The following is a 16,950-nucleotide window of genomic DNA, read 5'->3' on the forward strand; positions in this document are numbered from 1 at the left end:
GTCTACTGTATCTAGTATCATCCAGGGGTCTACTGTATCTAGTATCATCCAGGGGGTCTACTGTATCTAGTATCACCCAGGGGTCTACTGTATCTAGTATCACTCCAGGGGTCTACTGTATCTAGTATCATCCAGGGGTCTACTGTATCTAGTATCATCCAGGGGTCTACTGTATCTAGTATCATCCAGGGGTCTACTGTATCTAGTATCATCCAGGGGTCTACTGTATCTAGTATCATCCAGGGGTCTACTGTATCTAGTATCATCCAGGGGTCTACTGTATCTAGTATCATCCAGGGGTCTACTGTATCTAGTATCATCCAGGGGTCTACTGTATCTAGTATCATCCAGGGGTCTACTGTATCTAGTATCATCCAGGGGTCTACTGTATCTAGTATCATCCAGGGGTCTACTGTATCTAGTATCATCCAGGGGTCTACTGTATCTAGTATCATCCAGGGGTCTACTGTATCTAGTATCATCCAGGGTCCACTGTATCAAAATATCATCAGGTCTAGTATCAGAGAGAGGAAGGACCAGGGGTCTACTGTATCTAGTATCATCCAGGGGGTCTACTGTATCTAGTATCATCCAAGGGGCTACTGTATCTAGTATCATCCAGGGGTCTACTGTATCTAGTATCAGTTGGTACTTACTTTACCACCATCTTCTGTATATTCACTCCTATAGAATCCTTTCAGGTCATCAGCCAGCTCTCCCTGGAAGTCTGTTGAAAGTCTATAGGACTTCCCAGCAGTTAGCTTCCATTCAGCTGAATGACCAGGTACTCCGTCTTCACCTGCAGCCAGCTGTCTTTACGGTGGGAGCAGTCGCTCCATCCAGGCCAGTCAGTCTAGCATGGTGGCCGTTGAGCAGAGTCAGGTTCAGCTTGTTACAGTGGATGACGATCAGATCTGTGTCCTTCTCACTGGAACACCACAGCTGACTGTCCTGTGAAGATGAAGAGGCCAGAAGAGGCGTTGACAACCAGTCGAGGCCAGAGGGTGATGTTGTAGGAGACAGGAGACAGGGAGTCAGGCAGTCTGTAGTGTTCCCAGGGGTCTTTAGGAGGGAGAGGGTGGAGGAGGTGGTTGGAGAGTGCAGTGGTCAACATGGCCACACCATCCACAGGTTTATTCTGGTTCTCGGTCTTTTTCTTTATCGTAGACTGCTGCCAGGGCTATGATGATGACCACTGTTACAGCCCCATCAGAAGACATGCTAGCCCCATGTTCTTACTGATGTAGAAGCCTTTAGCCATAGCTGATGCCTTGCTGGAGGTGGTAACAGGGAGATGGCAGAGCAACCTGTGGTCTCCGGTACTCGTCACGCTCTGTCTTTTCACTCCTCAGTTAAAGGATCAACTATTAGCCTGTCTGTGGACCTGTGGTGTTAGTTGCAGAGAGACAGAGAGAGATAGAGACAGGGGGAGAGAGAGAAAGAGAGGGAGAGAAAGAGATATATATATATATATATATACATGATCAAATACAAATCTTAGAATTAACTATTAAAGACTACCAGAACCCACTTAATTCTCCAATTACATTGAATGAACGACAGGACAAAATACAAAGTCTCCAACTCAAAACGGCCTGTGGTGTTGATGGTATCCAAATGATATGATAAAACATACAGACCACACATTCCACTTAAACTGTTTAACATCATCCTCAGCTCTGGCCTCTTCCCTAATATTTGGAAGTAAGGACTGATCACCCCAATCCACAAAAGTGGAGACAAACTTGACCCCATTAACTACTGTGGGATATCGTCAACAGCAACCTTGGGAAAAATCCTCTGCGTAATCATTAACAGCAGACTCATACATTCCTCAGCGAAAAGTGAAAACAATGTACTGAGCAAATGTAAAATTAGCTTTTTACCAAATTACCGTATGACCACGTATTCACCCTGCACACACTAATTAACAAACAAATTGAAACAAAGGCAAAGACTTATTGTTGATTTCAATAAAAGCTTTTTGATTCAATTTGGAATAAGGTCCTGCCATACATTTGATGGAAAGTGTTGTTGGAGGAAAACATACAACATTATAAAATGAATGTACACAACAACAAGTGTTCAGTTAAAATTGGCAAAAAACACATTTCTTTCCACAGGCCCGTGGGGTGAGATAGGGATGCAGCTTGAGCCCCACCTCTTCAACAAATATATCAACGTAGTTGGCGCGGGCACTAAGAAAAGTCGGCAGCACCCGGCCTCCTACTAGAATCTGAAGTCTAATGTCTACTGTTTGCTGATGATCTGGTGCTTCAGTCACCAACCAAGGAGGGCCTACAGCAGCACCTAGATCTTCCAGACAGATTCTGTCAGACCTGGGCCCTGACAGTAAATCTCAGTAAGATAAAAAATAATTGTGTTCAAAAAGGTCCAGTCGCCAGGACCACAAATACAAATTCCATCTGGACACCATTGCCCTAGAGCACACAAAAAAAACTATATATACCTTGGCCTAAACATCAGCGCCACAGGTAACTTCAAAAAGCTGTGAGCGATCTGAGACACAAAGCAAGAAGGGTCTTCTATGCCATTAAAGGAACATTAAATGTGACATACCAATTACGTTCTGGCTAAAATAATAGAATGAGTTAAATACCTGTCCTTTATGAGGTGTGGGGTCTGGGGTCCGCTCCACACCAACCAAGAATTCACTAAATGTGACAAACACCAAATTGAGAGACTGCATGCAGAATTCTACAAAAATATCCTGTATTATAAATGTACAACGTAAAACACCAAATAATGCATGCAGAGCAGAATTAGGCCGATACCCGCTTATTATCAAATCTTAAAAAGCTGTTAATTTACAACCACCTAAAAAGAAACGATTCCAAACCTTCCAGAACAAAGCCATCACCTACAGAGAGATGATCTGGAGAAGAGTCCTAAGCAAGCTTGTCTGGGGCTCTGTTCACTAACACAAACAGACCCCACAGAGCCCCGACAGAAACACAATTAGACCCAACCAAAACATGAGAAACAAAAGATTATTACTTGACACATTACATAGAATTTACAAAAAAACAGAGCAAACAAGAATGCTATTTGGCCCTAAACAGAGTACACAGTGACAGAATACCTGACTATCTCAGATTACACCCACAAACACTGGCATTTGAAATGTCTTTATTCTTTTGGAACTTTGAGTATAATGTTCACTGATAATTTTGGATTGTTTATTTCACTTTTTGTTTATCTATTTCACTTGCTTTGGCAATGTTAACATATGATTCCCATGCTAATAAAGCCCCTTGAATTGAAATTGAATTGAGAGAGAGAACAGAGAGAGATCACAATCATAAAAATGAAGACAACTTTGACCCAAATAATTAGAGGAATTTGCATTAACAGCAACTTGGGGAACATTCTGCAGTATCATAAATAGCAGACGCATAATTGTCTTAATGAACACAACGTCCAACACAGACGCCAGATTGGATTTGTAAAAACCGATGGTACAACAGACCACATTTACACCCTCCACACTAACTGAACCAGATTGGATTTTAAAACCGATGGTACAAACAGACCCATTTCCACCCTCCACACTAACTGAACCAGATTGGATTTGTAAACCGTTGTACAACAGACCACATTTCCACCCTCCCACTAACTGACAAACAAGCATACCAAAACAAAGGCACATCTACACATGTTCTGTAGACTTTGAATCCTTTGACTTTGAAGAATTTGATTTAATTTGGCACAAGGCTCTTTTTATAAACTAACAGAAAGTGGTATTGAGGAAACATATATTATTAATCAATGTACACTAAAACAAATGTGTGGTTCAAATTGGCAACAAGCAATATGTCCAACACTATTTAAGATCAACATTTTGAGGCGGCAGGGTAGCCTAGTGATTATAGTGTTGGGCCAGTAACCAAAAGGTTGCTAGATCAAATCCCGAGCTGACAAAGTAAAAATCTGCTCGTTCTGCCCTGAAAAAGGCAGTTAACTGTTCCTAGGCCGTCATTGAAAATAATAATTTGATCTTAACTGACTTGCCGAGTTAAATAAAGGTTAAAACTTAAATAAAAACTGCAAAACAGAAGACTGTCACCTGGTATCACCCGACACAACCCTGAAATCAAGTGTCCTCCATCTGTAGACAGATGACCTGGTGCTGCTGTCTCCCACTAAGGAGGGTCTGTCAGACCTGGGCTCTGACCGTTAAGCTAAAAAAAAAGTCAGAAATCAGGATTATAAATTATGTTGGACATAGTTCTATTAGAACACACCAAAAACTACACGTATCTAGGACTAAATATCAGCAACACAGCTTTCACTGTGAATGAGCTGAGAAAGCAAGAAGAGCATAATCTGTCTGTGTCTGCATGGAGCGTCTCCTCGGTGAATGGGGAACAGCTGCATTTTCCTATTAAGGAAAACAAGAGCAAAGAAGGAGAATTCGGCAGGACAGAGTGGGAGGGGCGTCACAGAGTGGGAGGGACGTCACAGGAGTACGAGGACGTCACAGAGTACGGGGGACGTCACAGAGTACGGGACGTCAGAGTACGAGGACGTCACAGGGTACGAGGGACGTCACAGAGTACGAGGACGTCACAGAGTACGAAGTGGACGTCACAGAGTACGAGGGACGTCACAGAGTACGAGGGACGCCACAGAGTACGAGGGGACGTCACAGAGTACGAGGGGCGTCTGAAATGCGAGGGACGTCACAGAGTACGAGGGACGTCACAGAGTACGAGGGGACGTCACAGAGTGGGAGGGCGCGTCACAGAGTGGGGAGGGACGTCACAGAGTGGGAGGGACGTCACAGAGTGGGAGGGACGTCCACAGAGTGGGGAGGGACGTCACAGAGTGGGAGGGACGTCACAGAGTGGGAGGGATGCGTCACAGAGTGGGAGGGACGTCACAGAGTGGTAGGGGCGTCACAGAGTGGGAGGGACGTCACAGAGTGGAGGGACGTCACAGAGTGGGGAGGGACGTCACAGAGTGGGAGGGACGTCACAGAGTGGGAGGGACGTCTGGAGAGTGGGAGGGACGTCACAGAGTGGGAGGGACGTCACATAACGAATTTTCCAAATGGGACAAACATCCAATCGAAATACTGCATGCAGAGTTTTGCAAGACTGTATTGCATGTGCAAAGAAAACCTCAAAATAACACATGTAGAGCAGAACTGGGCCATCATTCAAATAAAAAAAAGATAATTCATTTTAGAACCATCTAAAAACAAGTGACCCCAAAACATCCATCACACAGCTCTACAATGTCAAGAGATGAAACAAGAGAAGAGTCCCCTCAGCCAGCTGGTTCTGAGGCTGAGTTCACCAACCCAAACCAACCCCATAGAGCCTCAGGACAGCACTCAGCCAGCTGGTTCTGAGGCCCAGTTCACAAACCCAAACCAACCCCATAGAGCCTCCAGGACAGCACTCAGCCAGCTGGTTCTGAGGCCCAGTTCACAAACCCAAACCAACCCCATAGAGCCTCAGGACAGCACTCAGCCAGCTGGTTCTGAGGCTCAGTTCACTAACCCAAACCAACCCCATAGAGCCTCAGGACAGCACTCAGCCAGCTGGTTCTGAGGCTCAGTTCACCACCCAAACCAACCCCATAGAGCCTCAGGACAGAACTCAGCCAGCTGGTTCTGAGGCCCTAACCCAAAAACCCATAAACCAGCACTCAGAAAATCCCCATCAAAGCAAAAATGAAAAATATATCATTTTGGAAAGACACCACAAAATTCAAAGTACTTCAATGCTATTTGTCTCTAAACAGACGGTACATGGTGTCAGGCTATGATAGAAAACTGTGACTGATAGAAAACACTGACTAGGTACAGACTCAGTGAGCACAGTCTGGCTATAGAGACCGGTCATCACAGACAAACCTGGCTGCCCAGAGAGGACAGGCTGTGCTGCTCCAGGGAGAGGTTGAGACAGAGCTGCATTTCCTATTACACTATGACAAATACTCAGACCTAAGATATTTCTTTCCCAAATTCTTTCCAAATTCTTTCCCAGAATTTGAAACTAAAATCCAATATTTATTGGGTGAAAAACTAAACTGTGCAATTTTGACAGCCAAATATATGTCCTCCTGCCACAACGTGAGGGACAGCCAGTGAAAAGTGCCAATGTCAATCATTTTTCCCATTTAGTTTTGTTTGGTCTTTCATACCATGTCATTTGTCTTCTCAGTCATGTATGACACTGGTCTACTACCAGGTCATTTGTCTTCTCAGTCATGTTGACACTGGGTCTACTACCATGTCATGTGTCTCTCAATCATGTCCTTGACACTGGTCTACTACCAGGTCATGTGTCTTCTCAGTCATGTTGACACTGGTCTACCATGTCATGTGTCTTTCAGTCATGTTGACACTGGTCTACTACCATGGCATGTGTCTTCTCAGTCATGTTGACACTAGTCTACTACCAGGTCATGTGTCTTCTCAGTCATGTTGACACTGGTCTACTACCAGATCATGTGTCTTCTCAGTCAGGTTGACACTGGTCTACTACCATGGCATGTGTCTTCTCAGTCATGTTGACACTAGTCTACTACCAGGTCATGTGTCTTCTCAGTCATGTTGACACTGGTCTACTACCAGGTCATGTGTCTTCTCAGTCATGTTGACACTGGTCTACTACCATGGCATGTGTCTTCTCAGTCATGTTGACACTAGTCTTCTCAGTCATGTTGCCACTTCTACTACCAGGTCATGTGTCTTCTCAGTCATGTTGACACTGGTCTTCTCAGTCATGTTAACACTGGTCTACTACCAGGTCATGTGTCTCCTCAGTCATGTGACACTGGTCTTCTCAGTCATGTTGACACTGGTCTACTACCAGGTCATGTGTCTTCTCAGTCATGTTGACACTGGTCTTCTACCAGTCATGTTGACACTGGTCTACTACCAGGTCATGTGTCTTCTCAGTCATGTTGACACTGGTCTACTACCAGGTCATGTGTCTTCTCAGTCATGTTGACACTGGTCTTCTCAGTCATGTTGACACTGGTCTACTACCAGGTCATGTGTCTTCTCAGTCATGTTGACACTGGTCTACTACCAGGTCATGTGTCTTCTCAGTCATGTTGACACTGGTCCAGTCTGACACTGGTCCAGGTCATGTGTCTTCTCAGTCATGTTGACACTGGTCTACTACCAGGTCATGTGTCTTCTCAGTCATGTTGACACTGGTCTACTAGCAGGTCATGTGTCTTCTCAGTCATGTCGACACTGGTCTACTACCAGGTCATGTGTCTTCTCAGTCATGTTGACACTGGTCTACTACCAGGTCATGTGTCTTCTCAGTCATGTTGACACTGGTCTACTACCATGGCATGTGTCTTCTCAGTCATGTTGACACTGGTCTACTACCAGATCATGTGTCTTCTCAGTCAGGTTGACACTGGTCTACTACCATGGCATGTGTCTTCTCAGTCATGTTGACACTAGTCTACTACCAGGTCATGTGTCTTCTCAGTCATGTTGACACTGGTCTACTACCAGGTCATGTGTCTTCTCAGTCATGTTGACACTGGTCTACTACCCATGGCATGTGTCTTCTCAGTCATGTTGACACTAGTCTTCTCAGTCATGTTGCCACTGGTCTACTACCAGGTCATGTGTCTTCTCAGTCATGTTGACACTGGTCTTCTCAGTCATGTTAACACTGGTCTACTACCAGGTCATGTGTCTCCTCAGTCATGTTGACACTGGTCTTCTCAGTCATGTTGACACTGGTCTACTACCAGGTCATGTGTCTTCTCAGTCATGTTGACACTGGTCTTCTCAGTCATGTTGACACTGGTCTACTACCAGGTCATGTGTCTTCTCCAGTCATGTTGACATTGGTCTACTAGCAGGTCATGTGTCTTCTCAGTCATGTTGACACTGGTCTTCTCAGTCATGTTGACACTGGTCTACTACCAGGTCATGTGTCTTCTCAGTCATGTTGACACTGGTCTACTACCAGGTCATGTGTCTTCTCAGTCATGTTGACACTGGTCTTCTCAGTCATGTTGACACTGGTCTACTACCAGGTCATGTGTCTTCTCAGTCATGTTGACACTGGTCTTCTCAGTCATGTTGACACTGGTCTACTACCAGGTCATGTGTCTTCTCAGTCATGTTGACACTGGTCTACTACCAGGTCATGTGTCTTCTCAGTCATGTTGACACTGGTCTACTACCAGGTCATGTGTCTTCTCAGTCATGTTGACACTGGTCTACTACCATGTCATGTGTCTCTCAATCATGTTGACACTGGTCTACTACCAGGTCATGTGTCTTCTCAGTCATGTTGACACTGGTCTACTACCATGTCATGTGTCTTCTCAGTCATGTTGACACTGGTCTACTACCATGTCATGTGTCTTCTCAGTCATGTTGACACTGGTCTACTACCATGTCATGTGTCTTCTCAGTCATGTTGACACTGGTCTACTACCAGGTCATGTGTCTTCTCAGTCATGTTGACACTGGTCTACTACTATGTCATGTGTCTTCTCAGTCATGTTGACACTGGTCTACTACCAGGTCATGTGTCTTCTCAGTCATGTTGACACTGGTCTACTACCATGGCATGTGTCTTCTCAGTCAGGTTGACACTGGTCTACTACCATGGCATGTGTCTTCTCAGTCATGTTGACACTAGTCTACTACCAGGTCATGTATCTTCTCAGTCATGTTGACACTGGTCTACTACCAGGTCATGTGTCTTCTCAGTCATGTTGACACTGGTCTACTACCATGGCATGTGTCTTCTCAGTCATGTTGACACTAGTCTTCTCAGTCATGTTGCCACTGGTCTACTACAGGTCATGTGTCTTCTCAGTCATGTTGACACTGGTCTTCTCAGTCATGTTGACACTGGTCTACTACCAGGTCATGTGTCTTCTCAGTCATGTTGACACTGGTCTACTAGCAGGTCATGTGTCTTCTCAGTCATGTTGACACTGGTCTACTACCAGGTCATGTGTCTTCTCAGTCATGTTGACACTGGTCTACTACCAGGTCATGTGTCTTCTCAGTCATGTTGACACTGGTCTTCTCAGTCATGTTGACACTGGTCTACTACCAGGTCATGTGTCTCTCAGTCATGTTGACACTGGTCTTCTCAGTCATGTTGACACTGGTCTACTACCAGGTCATGTGTCTTCTCAGTCATGTTGACACTGGTCTACTAGCAGGTCATGTGTCTTCTCAGTCATGTCGACACTGGTCTACTACCAGGTCATGTGTCTTCTCAGTCATGTTGACACTGGTCTACTACCAGGTCATGTGTCTTCTCAGTCATGTTGACACTGGTCTACTACCATGTCATGTGTCTTCTCAGTCATGTTGACACTGGTCTTCTCAGTCATGTTGACACTGGTCTACTACCAGGTCATGTGTCTTCTCAGTCATGTTGACACTGGTCTACTACCAGGTCATGTGTCTTCTCAGTCATGTTGACACTGGTCTTCTCAGTCATGTTGACACTGGTCTACTACCAGGTCATGTGTCTTCTCAGTCATGTTGACACTGGTCTTCTCAGTCATGTTGACACTGGTCTACTAGCAGGTCATGTGTCTTCTCAGTCATGTCGACACTGGTCTACTACCAGGTCATGTGTCTTCTCAGTCATGTTGACACTGGTCTACTACCAGGTCATGTGTCTTCTCAGTCATGTTGACACTGGTCTACTACCAGGTCATGTGTCTTCTCAGTCATGTTGACACTGGTCTACTACCAGGTCATGTGTCTTCTCAGTCATGTTGACACTGGTCTACTACCATGTCATGTGTCTTCTCAGTCATGTTGACACTGGTCTACTACCAGGTCATGTGTCTTCTCAGTCATGTTGACACTGGTCTACTACTATGTCATGTGTCTTCTCAGTCATGTTGACACTGGTCTACTACCAGGTCATGTGTCTTCTCAGTCATGTTGACACTGGTCTACTACCATGGCATGTGTCTTCTCAGTCATGTTGACACTAGTCTACTACCAGGTCATGTGTCTTCTCAGTCATGTTGACACTGGTCTACTACCAGATCATGTGTCTTCTCAGTCAGGTTGACACTGGTCTACTACCATGGCATGTGTCTTCTCAGTCATGTTGACACTAGTCTACTACCAGGTCATGTGTCTTCTCAGTCATGTTGACACTGGTCTACTACCAGGTCATGTGTCTTCTCAGTCATGTTGACACTGGTCTACTACCATGGCATGTGTCTTCTCAGTCATGTTGACACTAGTCTTCTCAGTCATGTTGCCACTGGTCTACTACCAGGTCATGTGTCTTCTCAGTCATGTTGACACTGGTCTTCTCAGTCATGTTAACACTGGTCTACTACCAGGTCATGTGTCTCCTCAGTCATGTTGACACTGGTCTTCTCAGTCATGTTGACACTGGTCTACTACCAGGTCATGTGTCTTCTCAGTCATGTTGACACTGGTCTTCTCAGTCATGTTGACACTGGTCTACTACCAGGTCATGTGTCTTCTCAGTCATGTTGACACTGGTCTACTAGCAGGTCATGTGTGTCTTCTCAGTCATGTTGACACTGGTCTTCTCAGTCATGTTGACACTGGTCTACTACCAGGTCATGTGTCTTCTCAGTCATGTTGACACTGGTCTACTACCAGGTCATGTGTCTTCTCAGTCATGTTGACACTGGTCTTCTCAGTCATGTTGACACTGGTCTACTACCAGGTCATGTGTCTTCTCAGTCATGTTGACACTGGTCTTCTCAGTCATGTTGACACTGGTCTACTACCAGGTCATGTGTCTTCTCAGTCATGTTGACACTGGTCTACTAGCAGGTCATGTGTCTTCTCAGTCATGTTGACACTGGTCTTCTCAGTCATGTTGACACTGGTCTACTACCAGGTCATGTGTCTTCTCAGTCATGTTGACACTGGTCTACTACCAGGTCATGTGTCTTCTCAGTCATGTTGACACTGGTCTTCTCAGTCATGTTGACACTGGTCTACTACCAGGTCATGTGTCTTCTCAGTCATGTTGACACTGGTCTTCTCAGTCATGTTGACACTGGTCTACTACCATGTCATGTGTCTCTCAATCATGTTGACACTGGTCTACTACCAGGTCATGTGTCTTCTCAGTCATGTTGACACTGGTCTACTACCATGTCATGTGTCTTCTCAGTCATGTTGACACTGGTCTACTACCATGTCATGTGTCTTCTCAGTCATGTTGACACTGGTCTACTACCATGTCATGTGTCTTCTCAGTCATGTTGACACTGGTCTACTACCAGGTCATGTGTCTTCTCAGTCATGTTGACACTGGTCTACTACTATGTCATGTGTCTTCTCAGTCATGTTGACACTGGTCTACTACCAGGTCATGTGTCTTCTCAGTCATGTTGACACTGGTCTACTACCATGGCATGTGTCTTCTCAGTCATGTTGACACTGGTCTACTACCATGTCATGTGTCTTCTCAGTCATGTTGACACTGGTCTACTACCAGGTCATGTGTCTTCTCAGTCATGTTGACACTGGTCTACTACTATGTCATGTGTCTTCTCAGTCATGTTGACACTGGTCTACTACCAGGTCATGTGTCTTCTCAGTCATGTTGACACTGGTCTACTACCATGGCATGTGTCTTCTCAGTCATGTTGACACTAGTCTACTACCAGGTCATGTGTCTTCTCAGTCATGTTGACACTGGTCTACTACCAGATCATGTGTCTTCTCAGTCAGGTTGACACTGGTCTACTACCATGGCATGTGTCTTCTCAGTCATGTTGACACTAGTCTACTACCAAGTCATGTGTCTTCTCAGTCATGTTGACACTGGTCTACTACCAGGTCATGTGTCTTCTCAGTCATGTTGACACTGGTCTACTACCATGGCATGTGTCTTCTCAGTCATGTTGACACTAGTCTTCTCAGTCATGTTGCCACTGGTCTACTACCAGGTCATGTGTCTTCTCAGTCATGTTGACACTGGTCTTCTCAGTCATGTTGACACTGGTCTACTACCAGGTCATGTGTCTTCTCAGTCATGTTGACACTGGTCTACTAGCAGGTCATGTGTCTTCTCAGTCATGTTGACACTGGTCTACTACCAGGTCATGTGTCTTCTCAGTCATGTTGACACTGGTCTACTACCAGGTCATGTGTCTTCTCAGTCATGTTGACACTGGTCTTCTCAGTCATGTTGACACTGGTCTACTACCAGGTCATGTGTCTTCTCAGTCATGTTGACACTGGTCTTCTCAGTCATGTTGACACTGGTCTACTACCAGGTCATGTGTCTTCTCAGTCATGTTGACACTGGTCTACTAGCAGGTCATGTGTCTTCTCAGTCATGTCGACACTGGTCTACTACCAGGTCATGTGTCTTCTCAGTCATGTTTACACTGGTCTACTACCAGGTCATGTCTTCTCAGTCATGTTGACACTGGTCTACTACCATGTCATGTGTCTTCTCAGTCATGTTGACACTGGTCTACTACCATGTCATGTGTCTTCTCAGTCATGTTGACACTGGTCTACTACCATGTCATGTGTCTCTCAATCATGTTGACACTGGTCTACTACCAGGGTCATGTGTCTTCTCAGTCATGTTGACACTGGTCTACTACCATGTCATGTCTTCTCAGTCATGTTGACACTGGTCTACTACCATGTCATGTGTCTTCTCAGTCATGTTGACACTGGTCTACTACCATGTCATGTGTCTTCTCAGTCATGTTGACACTGGTCTACTACCAGGTCATGTGTCTTCTCAGTCATGTTGACACTGGTCTACTACTATGTCATGTGTCTTCTCAGTCATGTTGACACTGGTCTACTACCAGGTCATGTGTCTTCTCAGTCATGTTGACACTGGTCTACTACCATGGCATGTGTCTTCTCAGTCATGTTGACACTAGTCTACTACCAGGTCATGTGTCTTCTCAGTCATGTTGACACTGGTCTACTACCAGATCATGTGTCTTCTCAGTCAGGTTGACACTGGTCTACTACCATGGCATGTGTCTTCTCAGTCATGTTGACACTAGTCTACTACCAGGTCATGTGTCTTCTCAGTCATGTTGACACTGGTCTACTACCAGGTCATGTGTCTTCTCAGTCATGTTGACACTGGTCTACTACCATGGCATGTGTCTTCTCAGTCATGTTGACACTAGTCTTCTCAGTCATGTTGCCACTGGTCTACTACCAGGTCATGTGTCTTCTCAGTCATGTTGACACTGGTCTTCTCAGTCATGTTGACACTGGTCTACTACCAGGTCATGTGTCTTCTCAGTCATGTTGACACTGGTCTACTAGCAGGTCATGTGTCTTCTCAGTCATGTTGACACTGGTCTACTACCAGGTCATGTGTCTTCTCAGTCATGTTGACACTGGTCTACTACCAGGTCATGTGTCTTCTCAGTCATGTTGACACTGGTCTTCTCAGTCATGTTGACACTGGTCTACTACCAGGTCATGTGTCTTCTCAGTCATGTTGACACTGGTCTTCTCAGTCATGTTGACACTGGTCTACTACCAGGTCATGTGTCTTCTCAGTCATGTTGACACTGGTCTTCTCAGTCATGTTGACACTGGTCTACTACCAGGTCATGTGTCTTCTCAGTCATGTTGACACTGGTCTTCTCAGTCATGTTGACACTGGTCTACTACCAGGTCATGTGTCTTCTCAGTCATGTTGACACTGGTCTACTAGCAGGTCATGTGTCTTCTCAGTCATGTCGACACTGGTCTACTACCAGGTCATGTGTCTTCTCAGTCATGTTTACACTGGTCTACTACCAGGTCATGTGTCTTCTCAGTCATGTTGACACTGGTCTACTACCATGTCATGTGTCTTCTCAGTCATGTTGACACTGGTCTACTACCATGTCATGTGTCTTCTCAGTCATGTTGACACTGGTCTACTACCATGTCATGTGTCTTCTCAGTCATGTTGACACTGGTCTACTACCAGGTCATGTGTCTTCTCAGTCATGTTGACACTGGTCTACTACTATGTCATGTGTCTTCTCAGTCATGTTGACACTGGTCTACTACCAGGTCATGTGTCTTCTCAGTCATGTTGACACTGGTCTACTTCCATGGCATGTGTCTTCTCAGTCATGTTGACACTAGTCTACTACCAGGTCATGTGTCTTCTCAGTCATGTTGACACTGGTCTACTACCAGATCATGTGTCTTCTCAGTCAGGTTGACATTGGTCTACTACCATGGCATGTGTCTTCTCAGTCATGTTGACACTAGTCTACTACCAGGTCATGTGTCTTCTCAGTCATGTTGACACTGGTCTACTACCAGGTCATGTGTCTTCTCAGTCATGTTGACACTGGTCTACTACCATGGCATGTGTCTTCTCAGTCATGTTGACACTAGTCTTCTCAGTCATGTTGCCACTGGTCTACTACCAGGTCATGTGTCTTCTCAGTCATGTTGACACTGGTCTTCTCAGTCATGTTAACACTGGTCTACTACCAGGTCATGTGTCTCCTCAGTCATGTTGACACTGGTCTTCTCAGTCATGTTGACACTGGTCTACTACCAGGTCATGTGTCTACTCAGTCATGTTGACACTGGTCTTCTCAGTCATGTTGACACTGGTCTACTAGCAGGTCATGTGTCTTCTCAGTCATGTTGACACTGGTCTTCTCAGTCATGTTGACACTGGTCTACTACCAGGTCATGTGTCTTCTCAGTCATGTTGACACTGGTCTACTACCAGGTCATGTGTCTTCTCAGTCATGTTGACACTGGTCTTCTCAGTCATGTTGACACTGGTCTACTACCAGGTCATGTGTCTTCTCAGTCATGTTGACACTGGTCTTCTCAGTCATGTTGACACTGGTCTACTACCAGGTCATGTGTCTTCTCAGTCATGTCGACACTGGTCTACTACCAGGTCATGTGTCTTCTCAGTCATGTCGACACTGGTCTACTACCAGGTCATGTGTCTTCTCAGTCATGTTGACACTGGTCTACTACCAGGTCATGTGTCTTCTCAGTCATGTTGACACTGGTCTACTAGCAGGTCATGTGTCTTCTCAGTCATGTCGACACTGGTCTACTACCAGGTCATGTGTCTTCTCAGTCATGTTGACACTGGTCTACTACCAGGTCATGTGTCTCCTCCCAGGTCATGTGTCTTCTCAGTCATGTTGACACTGGTCTTCTCAGTCATGTTGACACTGGTCTACTACCAGGTCATGTGTCTCCTCAGTCAGGTTGACACTGGTCCACTACCAGGTCATGTGTCTTCTCAGTCATGTTGACACTGGTCTTCTCAGTCATGTTGACACTGGTCTACTACCAGGTCATGTGTCTCTCAGTCAGGTTGACACTGGTCCACTACCAGGTCATGTGTCTTCTCAGTCATGTTGACACTGGTCTTCTCAGTCATGTTGACACTGGTCTACTACCAGGTCATGTGTCTCCTCAGTCATGTTGACACTGGTCTACTACCATGTCATGTGTCTTCTCAGTCATGTTGACACTGGTCTACTACCAGGTCATGTGTCTTCTCAGTCAAGTTGACACTGGTCTACTACCAGGTCATGTGTCTCCTCAGTCATGTTGACACTGGTCTACTACCAGGTCATGTCTTCTCAGTCAGGTTGACACTGGTCTACTACCAGGTCATGTGTCTTCTCAGTCAGGTTGACACTGGTCTTCTCAGTCAGGTTGACACTGGTCTACTAGCAGGTCATGTGTCTCCTCAGTCAGGTTGGTCCCACCATTGTTGATATATATATACTTTGACAATGTAAGTCATTTAACTTGCCATGTCAATAAAGTCTACTGAATTGAAATTGAGAGAGAAAGCATCAGTATAAAGGAAATGTCTTCGTAAATCTCAACTAGAAGAAAACAGTGTGCTAGAAATTGAGACAGACAGAGGGGGAGGAGAGAAGGGGGGAGGAGAGACAGAGGGGGAGGGAGAGACAGAGGGGGGAGGAGAGACAGAGGGGGGAGGAGAGACAGAGGGGGGAGGAGAGACAGAGGGGGAGGAGAGACAGAGGGGGGAGGAGAGACAGAGGGGGGAGGGAGAGACAGAGGGGGGGAGGAGAGACAGGGGGGGGGAGGAGAGACAGAGGGGGGGGAGAGACAGAGGGGGAGGAGGGAGACAGACGGGGGGAGGGGGAGAGACAGAGGGGGAGGAGAGACAGAGGGGGAGGAGAGACAGAGGGAGAGGAGAGACAGAGGGGGAGACAGAGACAGAGGGGGAGAGACAGAAACAGAGAGTGTCACGAACCGGCTCAAAGCCCGTAACAAAGGGAGACAACGTGGAGATAAGGTGTAACAAAATATATATTTATTAAATAAGTAACTAAGTATAATACACAATGGTGTGTAATCAGTAATCAGTAGTGTAAGTGAGTGTTTTGCAGGCATGAATGTGATAATGCAGGGTGTTGAAAGATGCTAACACAAACAACCAAAAAACCACCAAGAAACACAACAAAATCTATAAAGGTGTCTGCATGGGGAGAGTCTCCTCCATGAATGGGGAAGTGGTGTATTTATCCTGGGACACACCGGGCCCAGGTGTTTCCCATGTCGCTGACGACCCTCCCAACTCCGCCCACCGGGCATCCTAATAAGGAAACAACAAAGAGAGAATACGGCAGACAGAGTGGGAGGAGGGTCGTCACATTCCCCCATAAAACCGGGCCCAACAAGGACCCCGGAACAAAATATCAGCCTCTAAGTTTCAAATTGACACAGCTTCTGCGCCACAAATTGATGAGGGGTTACATGTTCACACTTACAATTTGCCCCAGCCAACCTCCTCCCCAGACCTCAGCAACCTTCGCACAGGAAGCAACATTTAAGAGGAAATAAGAAAAGACCAGGAGGGAGCAGACAGGACAGAGAGAACATGACAAACAATGGTCAGTCACGTAAACATTTAGGAACAGGGCGCACGAGAGAGCGCATCAGCAATCACGTTTTCA

General features: G+C 45.8%; 1 pseudogene; it reads right to left on the reverse strand.

Moving 5' to 3' along the window:
- LOC135552096 (aminopeptidase Ey-like) overlaps positions 1 to 16,950 on the reverse strand; it is a 57,388-nt pseudogene that overhangs the window by 14,313 nt on the left and 26,125 nt on the right.

The sequence above is a fragment of the Oncorhynchus masou genome, chromosome 2 (genome assembly GCF_036934945.1).
Source record: "Oncorhynchus masou masou isolate Uvic2021 chromosome 2, UVic_Omas_1.1, whole genome shotgun sequence".
In the NCBI taxonomy this organism is placed as follows: domain Eukaryota; kingdom Metazoa; phylum Chordata; class Actinopteri; order Salmoniformes; family Salmonidae; genus Oncorhynchus; species Oncorhynchus masou.